Here is a 12,087-nt window from a genome sequence, read left to right as displayed (position 1 = left end):
CTGCCCTGAGCCCTCTGCCTCCAGCCCCCTCCTCACCGTCTGCAGAACTCCCGAGCGTGTCCACACTTGGATGTTTAAACCCCAGTCCTCAGCTTGTCCTGAGTGCTCCCAGCTGCCCAGGACAGTGAGTGGGGCCCTCCACTCCCTTCAGTAAGTGTCCACGAACACCGTTCAGAGACACAGCTCGGTCCAAAGATTGGGCAAGATGCTCACAAAATGGACTGACATTTGCGAGATTCCCAGAATTGTACTGGCCCCTCCCCCCAAAAAACGAACCGAGACAAACCTCCACCCCCACCCCGCCTCATATCCACTCATCCAAGAGGGTGCAGCAGGTGCCTGCCGGGAGCAGCCTGGCTGGCTGGCGATGATTGCATCCTTGCCTTAGGAATTCCAGTGGGTTCCTAAGTCCATTAGGATCATTTGCCTATTGCTACAAAAGAGGGTGCTTCATTCAGGTTTTCATAATTATGCATAATTATGTTTCCTATTTGTTATAATTAAGTTTGGACAAGTGTGCTTTCTTGGACTCTGTTTCTTCCCTCCCCCCTACCTCTTCCTCCTCCCCTCCTCCTCCTCCTCCTCCTTCTTCTTCTTCTTTTCTCTTCTCTTCTCTTCTCTTCTCTTCTCTTCTCTTCTCTTCTCTTCTCTTCTCTTCTCTTCTCTCTCTCTCTCTCTCTCTCTCTCTCTCACATCTCTTTTTCCTGGGGAAGACTGATATTCTATTGCATTCTATTTTGTTCCATTCAGTTCAGTTCCTCCACCCTCTTCACCCAAAACAACACCCTGCACCTTTGGGGCCCATGGCCCTTTGCTGGCCTCACTTTGGGGTTCATCTCCACTTCTGCTTTATTCCTTTTAGTGATTTCATTGTAAGATGTTTAGTAAATGGAATTCTCAATTCATTTCTTTTTATTATTTCACTGTAGTTACTGAAAATACGTGTGATGCTACAACTACGGATTGAACAGTCTCTACCCTGAAGGTTTTGATAAGGAGCCTGTTTTCAAGGTAATTCCATGAGCAATTTCAAGTTTTTCTATGACCGATTTTTTTTAAATTCCAAAACTGTTCCTTGTGATTACTGCACAGACTACATTTTTCTGAGCCAGGCGTAGTTTTACTCTGCGGAGGTGAAAAAGGTGATTTCTGTGATTTTTTTTCTTGGAATGTGAGGTTTTGCAACACTAGAAAAGAATGCAAAATTTTGGCTCACAAGGCGTAAAGACGTATTCACACACAAGCGTGCATGTTTGTGTAAATGTGTGTAATATAAGCAAATGAGCAACCTGATTAATGGTAGTTTGGATTCTCTGATTTTTCACTCTTCATTTCTTGAGGTACGGGCTCATGTGAGAGAGCTGCAGGAAAATCTTCCAATGGTTTTTGTGTTTTGCCAGTCTTCTTTTTATTTGCCAGCATTTGGCTTCATTAATACTATTAATACTATGCTATTCAGCAAAGTTTCTTTTTTTTTTAAAAAAAGATTTATTTATTTGAAAGTCAGAGTTATATATATATACACACACAGAGAGAGAGAGAGAGAGAGAGAGAGAGAGAGAGAGAGAGAGAGGTCCTCTATCTGCTGGTTCACTCCCCAGATGGCCGCAACGGCCAGAGCTGCGCCAATCTGAAGCCAGGAGCCAGGAGCTTCTTCTGGGTCTCCCACACTGGTGCAGGACCCCAAGGACTTGGGCCATCTTCCACTGCTCTCCCAGCCCATAGCAGAGAGCTGGATCGGAAGGGGAGCAGCCAGGACTTGAACCTGCGCCCATGTGGGATGCCAGCGCTGCAGGCCAGGGCTTTAACCCGCTGTACCACAGCGCCGGCCCTGTGAAATGTTTTTGATGTGCATTCTACTCTCAAGCTAAGTTCCTTTAAATTAACTTTCTGTCTTGCAAGGAGCCAGTCGTTTACTCTGGGTTCTGTTGTTCTGAGTCTCTCTCTGGCCAGGTGGGTTGATCTCTTTGTACTCCCTGTCAGACCTTCGCTGCAGGGCATAGCTTGGGTGGGTCCTTCTTCATGCTGCCCGGGCGTTCTTAGCGCTCTGCGCTCTGTGTGCTCACGCCTCAGACATCAGCGGTTGGGAGCGATCTGGAGGCATTTAGGTTTCCTGCGCAACCTTGCATGATCAAGTTCGAGACCACCCCAAGGCTTGAACATTTCCAACACGGGCCCATGATGCGACGTCAGTGCTGGGCCCCTTGGTCCTGTCCGTCCTCTGCCATCCGCCCTGGCACCCGTGGAGGCTGTCCCAGAAAGGACAGGGCCCAGCTCGCCGCAGTGCCCCGGGCCGCAGTGGGAGCCACCTCCCGCTGCCCCAGTCTCTGCCTCCGTCTCCCAGCCTCAGCCCACGCCCTGGCCCGCTCGGCCTGGGTGCAGGCGTCTTCAGAGAACACGGGCTGGCGCGAGCCCACCCAGCCTCCAGGCCAGTACCCTCAGTGGGTCCCCACGCTCAGGTTTTCCGGAACCCTGGAGAAGGTGCTGGCCCTTTGCCCTGAGCTGCCCCCTTTCAGGACTGAGGATAGCAGCAGGATCCCTTCAACCAAAGCCCTCCGGGCCTGACCCCGCCTCCACCTCCACCTCCCAGGCCGTCAAACTGCAAAAGAAACCCCTCCGCACCTGTTAGCGCCCGGCCCGACATGTGCCCTTGCCCAGTGCGGCCCATAGCTGACTGTTCCCCGGAATGGCGTTGATGGGCAACAGCCGCCATTTTGAGTGTGTCGTGTGCAATAAATAAATAATAAATAAACCACGCTTGCGCAGAACGCAGAGTGAAGTGCCGTGTGCCAAGGGGGCTGCAGTCCCGCGAGTCTCCTTTATGGTCAAACAACCCCAGCCCCGCACAAATCTTGTCTGGCCTGCCCCTTGACCTCCTGTCGAGTTCCACTGCCTGGGGTTGGCATTATTACCTCCGTGGCTGCGGATCTTCCAGTATTTCTAGTCCGGCCTCATACTGTCTCCACCGCAGCAGCCAATCACGAGGTGCCGTGTTGGCATGCAAATAAGACAGACAGGAGCTGGACCAATCAGACTGTCACTTCCGTCTTCGGTGGCCGGCCCTCCCTTCCTGTCAACGCTGGCTGCCCACGTGATAGGGTGTGGCGTTGTCAATCAGTTTTCCTCCCGCCTGCCCTCGGCCCTTAAGGCCTGCTGAGGTAGCTGGGCTGTCATGTCGCCTTTTCATGACATGGCCTCTTGAAAACAGGGCCACAGTGCCCCCTCCCTTACCTGCAGATCCCTGTGGTGGTTACCGGGGTCAGCCGCGATCTGGAGATAACACATGGAACCTTCCAGAAAGAACTCAGGGGCGCCATGCTGAGGAATCTGAGGAAACCTCACTCCACCCTGCTGGGTCCTTTGTCTAGTGTGTGCTTGCTGTATACACTGCCTGCCCGATAGTCACTCCAGCAGCCGGCTCAGTGATGACGCCACCAGCCTGGTGTGAGTGCTTGTGCTTGGTCCTCTCAGCAGCCTCGTCCTGACTCGCAGGCACCATGACCTGGCTGCATCCCCGTCTCCTCCCATAGGCGCCGTCACAGAGGCCCTCACAGAGGGTACTTGCAGAGCGAGAGACCCAACCGCACAACTCCTAGCACAGTGTATGCATCCACTGTCGCGCATCCGTTGTTATGAATCCTTGTCGAGCCCAATTTACAAGTCAATCTTTATCACACAGGCATAGTTAGGGGAAAGACGCAGTAGACACAGGGTCTGGTGCTGTGCACGGCTTTCAGTCATCCACTAGGGATCTCAACGCATCCCTGGCGTATACGGCTGCCATGCCACTTCCTTTCCGCGAGTGGCGCTGCAGCACCTAGCCTGGCACCTGCTCAGGGTGTATTTGGGGGGACTCAGCGGTGCGGGGCTGGGTTAGGGACCCAGGGGCACCTCTGGTCTGCAGGCAGTGATGATGAGTTCTGAACTCACAGCCAGCACGCTGGCTCTTGAGCAGCAGAGTGTACTGCAGTGTGGTCTTGGTCGTGCACACCTGACTTGCGCTGTGGCTCTTTGCATAACTTAGCTTCATCACATCTCATGGAACATTTTTTTTTTAACTTACAAAAGCTTTATTTAAAGGAAAAATGTACTTCTTAAAAAAAAAACAGCATTTCAAATATTCTGGGTGTATTTTCTTGAGATCTTGATTTTATTATGAAAAAGTGCAGAAATTCCTGGGAAGAGTAATTGATGGCCGACGTTGAGAACGGAAGATTGAACGTCCGTTGAAGAAGAACGGCTTTTCGAGTTCACGGGGAGTCGCTGGGTCTCTGGAGCAAAGGCGTCTGCACACAGAGCCGCAGCCATCCGGAGCCGCGCTTTCCAGGGGGAAATTTACAGCTGCACGCACTGCGCTCCATTGCTTCCAGTCTGCCTTTTTCATGAGAAATTTCCTTGTTTCGGTGAAGTTGCTTTCCATGTTGGACAGCATTCCAAACTCTCATTGTAAGGGAGTTAATGCCTTGGCCACCCTGATAAACAGATGACTGTTAGTTTGCTAACAGATATTGTTATTCCAACTTTGATAAAACTCCAATTAGATTCTGTGTCAATAGCCCTGACAACCCTGGTGGAAAGAATACTTTATTTTCTTTCTCCTGTTTTTTTTTTTTTTCTTTCTTTTTGATAGTTCTGAGATGAATGAATTAAGACACATGAATGCAGGGCTGGTGCTGTGGCGTAGCAGGTAAAGACGCTGCCTGCAGTGCTGGCATCCCATAGGGGCACAGGTTCGAGTCCTGGCTGCTCCACTTCCAATCCAGCTCTCTGCTGTGGCCTGGGAAAGCATAGAAGATGGCCCAAGTCCTTGGGCCCCTGCACCCATGTGGGAGACCCAGAAGTAACTCCTGGCTCCTGGCTTTCGATTGGCACAGCTCCAGCCGTTGCGGTCATCTGGGGAGTGAACCAGCAAATAGAAGACCTCTCTCTCTCTTTCTCTAACTCTGACTTTCAAATAAATAAATCTTTAAAAAAAGAAAAAAAAAAGAGACATGAATACTGCATCATTAAGAAGAAAATTTTGTGTAGGCCTATTTCTCTATTTGCTAATTATTTTTTGTTTAGAAGTAAAAGATGCATTAAAAAGATGAAAGCCACCAATGTAATGTAGAGCAGAATGAGCCTTCTAGTTTGTCATTGTCACATATTTCAAATCATGTAGCTTTTGTTCGGATCAATAACGTTCTATCAAATGCATCTGTTCTGTTGTTGTTGTTGAAGCAAGTTGGACATCGCTGTCTTAAAGGACCAGTGATAAAATCCTGGACATCGTTGTCTTAAAGGACCAGTGATAAAATCCTGGGCATCGTTGTCTTAAAGGACCAGTGATAAAATCCGATTCAATCTATGAATGGACAATTTCCCCAGCAGCAAAGGTGAGAACGGATTTTTGCATATGTTGAAAATAGGACAGTGTGGGCACTGGTCCTGAGCAACCCTCTTCAGCGTAACCCAGCATAACCCAGCGTAACTCCTGGGAGCTCCGGTCCCCACCATGCCTCCCTGGATAGCATTTAAGGCAGTATTTCTCATACCTATTTCATCTCTGCTGTGACTTGCTTTTTATACCCAGGGATTCTGCACCTCCAGATTCAGCCAAGCGTGGATTGAAAATGTTTGACAAAAACCATTACATCTGTACTGAAACGTGCAGACATTTTCTCCTTATCATTATTCCATAAATATAGTATATAACTATACTGAAATAGCATTTATGTTAATAGCATAGAGATGATTGAAATTATACAGGAAGGCATATGTGGGTTTTATGCAAATACTATGACATTATATATAAGGGACTTGAGTATTTGTGGGTTCTGGTATCCTCGGAAGAATCTGGAACCCGTCCCTCATCGTACTGAAGGGTGACTGTGTACATTCAGTTGTTGCCCTAGGTTTGAAATTTGCATTTTTAAATAATCCGAATTTATTTCCAAATGCTAGTATACCACCTCACATGTCTTGCAAGGGAATTTCTTCAGTCGTCATCCCTTCCATTTTCCTTGTTAGTGTCACATCTTTTACTGTTCTGTAAGCAATGGGAACAAACTACATTGCCGCGATTATTGGTTTACTCAGCTATCTTGTGGAGCACTTGAAAACAAGGACAAATGCTATTTTAGCTTCACTTACCCCATTTTCCAGTACTCTCCATTTCTCGGTGCAGATCCAGTTTTCATACATATCATATTTCTTCTCCCTGAAGAACTCCTTTAATTTTTTTTTGTGGATTAAGTCTGCTAGGATGAATTACGGCATTTCTGTTTGTCTGCTAAAATCTTAATTTTTCCCTACGTTTTTGAAGGATATTTTTTCTGGATATACAATTGTGGGCTGAGATGGTCTTCTTTAGGCATTTTGAATATAGCATTGCATTGCCCTGGCTTCTGACAAGATGTCTGTGTCATTACCATTCCTGTGGCTCTGTAGGTGATGTGCTTGGTTTTCTTTGGACTGCTTCAAAGATTTTATCTTTGTCTTTAGTTTGCAATGACTTTGATATAAGTATAGGTCTTTTTTGTTTGGTGTGTGTGTATGTGTGTGTGTGTGTGTGTGTGTTATTTTCATGCTTATCCTGCTTGGAGTTTGACTGAGTGTCTTGAATTTGTGATTCTACACCTGTCATTAATTTAGGAAATTTCTCAGATGCCATTTTTTCAAATATTTCTCCCACTCCATTGTCTTTCTCTTCTGGAATTCTACCTGCAGGTGTCTTGAAATGTTTACTATTTTTTCCAGAGCTCTCAGATAGACTGTATTATTTAGCTTTTCATCACTTACTGAAACACCCGAGGCAGCCAACATCATAAAGAAAAGAGGTGGATTTTGGTTCATGGTTCCGGATGTTCAAAGACTGAAATCAGGTGGCCCTTTCGGTTCAGCTTCTGTCAAGGACCTACTTTTTGGCAGAGTCCTGGTTGTACAGAGAATCACATGGCCAAATACATGTGCAGGTATATGTCTACATACATGCTCTCTTTTAATGCTTACAGGATTTAAACATGTGCCTCTGCCTAACCACTCATTCCAATCTGATCACTTCCCACAGATCCTACATCCAACAGCATAATTGAATTATGTTTCTATGTTCTTAGTATCATCAACGTAAGACTTTGAATACCAAATCCTTGAATTTGGGAAACAGTCATTCACACTATAGCATGCCTTACTCTCTAAAAACAAAGCTTACTTTTCTCTTCGTATTTCTGTTTAGCACATTTCTATTGATGTGTCTTCAACTTCACCGATTTGTTCTTCAGCTGTGTCTATTGATAAGCATACTGAAAGCATGCTTCATATAGGTTGTTATGTTTTTCATGTTCATTTTTCTATTTGATTCTTGAAATTTCTGTTTCTGGGGTCAGTACTGTGGCTGCTGCCTGCAATGCTGGCAACCCATATGGGTGCCAGTTCAAGTCCCAGCTGCTCCACTTCCAATTGAGCTCCCTGCTAGTGCACCTGGGAAAGCAGCAGAAGATGGCCCAAGTCCCTGGGCCCCTGAACCCACGAAGGAGACCTGAAAGAGGCTCTGGGCTCCTAGCTTCGGATCAGTCCAGCTCTGGCCATTGCGGCCATTTAGGGAGAATGACCTCTCTCTCTCTCTCTCTCTCTTTCTCTCTCTTTCTCTACCTCTGCCTCTCTGTAACTTTCTCAAATAAATAAATCTTTTAAAAAAAGAAATTTCTATTTCTCTGCAAACATTTCCCCTCTATTTCTGTAGCTCTTCCACTAGCGTCCCCGACAATCCCGGTGCATTCCTGGTCTAGGAGTTACCACAACCTTTGAGCTCATTTTGTTTCCTGCTCTTTGTGCCTTTTCAGGCTTCTCTCTTTATTACTGTTGATGCTGTTGGAAGTTGGGCATCTTGGGTGAGGCAGTGGCCATGAAGGTAAATATTATTTTGTGCTTGGACGTGAGCAGGCCCTTGCTTCCAGGGGGCCTGCAGTGTGCAGGACTGGTGTGCAGAGAGTGAGGAGCTTGGCTGCACTTGAACTTTGTGGCTGCTCTGGTGGTGCTCAGGTGCACCAGAGACTTTTCAGATGGCTCTGATTTGGGGCTTGGAGTGCACACCGTTTGCCAGTGTTTGTCTCACTGCCTGTACTCTGCCCGGCATGGGGGGCTCCTTGGTTGTTTTGGGGGTCTTCGCTTTGTGTTGCCCCCTAGAGAAAATCTGGCTTCCAGACGCAGCTCCCTGCGATGTTCGTGTTTGCTTTTGCTCCAAGTTCACAGCCTGGCATTGGGGGAAGGGGAAGGCCATCCCCTTGATGGGCTCCGTGAGGCTGGCTGTTGGGGGCTCCCGTCCATCTCACAGCTTCAGTGCTGGATCTGGCGTGTTTTCCGGAGCCTCTCACACATACGACTGCCCTTGCTGTTCCTGGCCATGGACGTCCACGGGTGCCCTGGACGGCAATGGCCCCTGTTCTCTCTTTCTCTGAAGATTCAGGCTGCTGCTGCAACATGGTCCCTGCCCAGCACAGGAGAGAAGCTGGCTTGAGATCTTCCTGGAAGTTTTCTCTGTGTGTGCCTTTTGGAGCTCACAAAGGAACAGTCTGAGGGAGGGTGCTATTGCACCTGCAGGTCTGTCTTCCTCATGGGCCCATCTTCTTATGCCCACTTGGCATTAATTCACTAAAAATCATTTAGCTGAAGAGGTGGGCATTTGGGTTAGCACTTAAGATGCCACTCGGGGCCGGCGCCGCGGCTCACTAGGCTAATCCTCCACCTAGCGGCGCCGGCACACCGGGTTCTAGTCCCGGTTGGGGCGCCGGATTCTGTCCCGGTTGCCCCTCTTCCAGGCCAGCTCTCTGCTATGGCCAGGGAATGCAGTGGAGGATGGCCCAGGTGCTTGGGCCGTGCACCCCATGGGAGACCAGGAGAAGCACCTGGCTCCTGGCTCCTGCCATCAGATCAGCACGGTGCGCCGGCCGCAGCGCGCCGGCCACGGCGGCCATTGGAGGGTGAACCAACGGCAAAGGAAGACCTTTCTCTCTGTCTCTCTCTCTCACTGTCCACTCTGCCTGTCAAAAAAAACAAATGCCACTCGGGACTCCTACGTTTCACATCAGATTGTCTGGGTTCAAGCCGCAACTCCACTCCCAGTTCCAGCTTTCTTCCTGCTAATGAGCACCCTTGGAGGCTGCAGGTGGTGGATTGAGTAGTATGGGAGACCTGCATTGAGTTTCTGGCTCCCAGCTTCAGCCTGGTACAGCCTCAGCTGTTGTGTGTATTTGGGGAGTGACTCAACGGATGGGAGCTCTCCATCTTTCTCTCTGACTTTTGAGTGAAATAAAGTACAAAAGAAAATAGATAAAAATAGGCAACAAGGGGCTGGCATTTTGGCACAGTGGGTTAAGCCAACCACCTGTGATGCTGGTGTCCCGTATGAGCACTGAATCAAGTCCCGACTGTTCCATTTCTAATCCAGCTCCCTGCTAATGCACCTGGGAAAGTAGCAGAAGATGGCCCAAGTGCTTGGGTTCCTGCCACACCCACGTGGGAGACCAGGGAGGAGTTCCAGGCTCTTTGTTTTGGCTTAGTCAAGTCCTGGCTGTTGGGGCTATTTGGGGGAGTGAACCAGTGAATAGAAAACCTCTCTCTCTCTCTCTCTCTCTCTCTCTCTCTCTCTCTCTCTCTCTCTCTCTCTCTCCCCCATTCTGCCTTTGAAATAAATAAGTAAGTGTTTAAGAAATATATATATACCAAAACTTTAGCCAACTCTCCTGTGGCACCTGGTGGTGTCTGTCCGGGTAAGCAAACACTGCATGAACACTTCCCAGAGTGGGTTGACCTCAGTTCCCGGAAGAGTTCCGGAAGTCATTTGTTGGCAGCGCTCCTGTTTCTTCCCCGGGGCGGACGCCAGAGCCTTTGCTAAGCTCTCTCCATTGCCTGAACCAGCGCTGGAAGCCCTGTCTGCAGGTGCAAGTGTGTGGAAGGCAGCACCTTTAAGGACACCCGCGAGCCAGAACGTGGCTCCGCTTGTCTTCCCGCGTGGAAGATGGACGCAGCCTGGCTGGAGGGGCCCTCTCTTGTTCGAGGAGCACACCTGCCTGTGCTGGCGTGGAGCAGAAACCTCCGGGGCACTGCGGCTTCCCGGGATGGGAAAAGGCTTTGGAAAACAGCATGGAAGATCCAGTTGTGCCTTAACCCGAGGGGTGCAGGCTGCAAGGGTCATTGCAGGTGGGAGGGGCTGAGGCAGACACCAAAGCAGGGCCATGGGGCGGAAAGGGGGAGTCCAGGAGGGTTGGCTGGGACAAGGACTCGCCCCCTGGAGAGATCCTTGCAGCTGTGGTCTGAGACAGGAAGTGAACTCTTCCTCTTTCCAGCCGGGTCATAAACACCCTTGGCCAAGTTGTTTGCAGCCAACAGTAGAGCACATGTTATTTAAGGCACTGTGTGTGTGTGTGCATGTGTGTGGGTGTGGGGGGATTAGGACTATGTCCAGACAAGGAACGTGATCTCACCTGAGCAGAGTGAGTATGTCTAGTTGATGAAGAATGTTCCAGAAGCCAGCTCAGGGAGGGGCCCGAGGTTGTTTGCCAGGTCCTCTCGCCAAGAGAGAGTGAGGGGAGGTCCCTTCCTATAGATCCACGTGGGAGCAGAAAGTGGGGGCAACTTGGGAGCTAGTGCAGTAACAGACAACAGCAAACTGGAGGCTCAGCAACAGGAGTCTGTCACCCCACGATTCTGGGGACTGGGGTTCAAACCTGCAGGATTGGGGCTGGCGTTGTGGGAAAGAGGGTGCAGCCATGCCTGCAACACCAGCATCCCCTATCAGAGAGCCGGCTCGAGTCCTGGCTGCTGCACGGCTTCCAGTCCAGCTCCCCGCTAACGCACCTGGAAGGCAGCAGAAGATGGCCCGAATGCTTGGGGCCGTGCACCCACATGGGAGACCAGGATGGAGTTCCAGGCTCCTGGCTTCTGTTTGGCTAAGCCCTGGCTGTTGAGACCATCTGGGGGAGTGAACCAGTGAGTGGAAGATTCTTTCTCTCTCTCTCTCTCTAACTCTGCCTTTCAAATAAATACATTTTAAATAAATAACTAAATAAATAAGCCAGTGTGGCGTCAGCAGGTTGGGTCTGTGACAGGTCCCCAGCCCTGTGTTGCTGGCCTGGAGATGTAAAACTGTCCGGCTTCATGCTGTCTTGCCTCTGTGTGCATCAGGCTCTGCTGTCACCAATGACACCTGCTGGCCCCATTTCCAGCTAGGGCGGTGCACGGAGGCGCTGGGGCTCTGCTGCCTCCCTGTGCTGTCGTGGGCTCTGGGTTGCTTGTGACGCTGAATCCCATGTCTCCGGCCACACCACCCTGAACGCGCCCAGTCTCATCTGATCTTGGGAGCTGAATCCCTCACATACACATCACTCTCTTCCCAGGGTTCTGCCGAGTGGCCAGGTCAAGGCTTGTTTTAGTGAGCTCTCTGGCATTTTAGTTTTCAAATATCTTCACGCTGCTGGTGGTTGCACCCTGGGCCAACTGCACCTCCTCTCCCAGGGAACCCGTTCCCCAGACGGTGACTTGGTGAGACTCTGCCAGAAGCCAGTGTTCTCTAGGAAGTCTCCCTTAACTTGGGGAGCCAGTGGTTCCCTCTCAGTGTGTGTCCCGCAAAGCACTTTGCAACAGCACGACAGCATCCTCTATAACCACTACCCAGGGACACTATGCTAAGAGACCTATAAGTGTCATCACAGTCAATTCTCAGAGTAACCCTTTAGTGCAGGCATTCTTACGTTCTTGTTTTTAGAGATGTGCTTATTTATCTGAAAGGCAGAATTACAGTGATAGGGAGAGGGGAAAGAGGGAGAGAGAGGGAGAGAGGGGATAGAGGGAGAGAGGGAGAGAGGGAGAGAGGGAGAGAGGGAGAGAGGAGAGAGGGAGAGAGTGAGAGAGGGAGAGAGGGAGAGAGGGAGAGAGGGAGAGAGGGAGAGAGGAGAGAGGGTTAGAGTGAGAGAGGGAGAGAGGGAGAGAGGAGAGAGGGAGAGAGGGAGAGAGGGAGAGAGATCCTCCATCGGCTGGTTCACTCCCCAGAAAGCCTGTAACAGCTGGGGCTGGGCCAGGCTGGAAGCCAGGAACCAGGAGCTTCACTGGGGT

This window comes from Oryctolagus cuniculus, chromosome 15 (assembly GCF_051225735.1).
Source record: "Oryctolagus cuniculus isolate XC-2025 breed Fujian yellow rabbit chromosome 15, ASM5122573v1, whole genome shotgun sequence".
Taxonomy (NCBI): Eukaryota; Metazoa; Chordata; class Mammalia; order Lagomorpha; family Leporidae; genus Oryctolagus; species Oryctolagus cuniculus.
Note: the sequence above shows the minus strand (reverse complement) of the source record.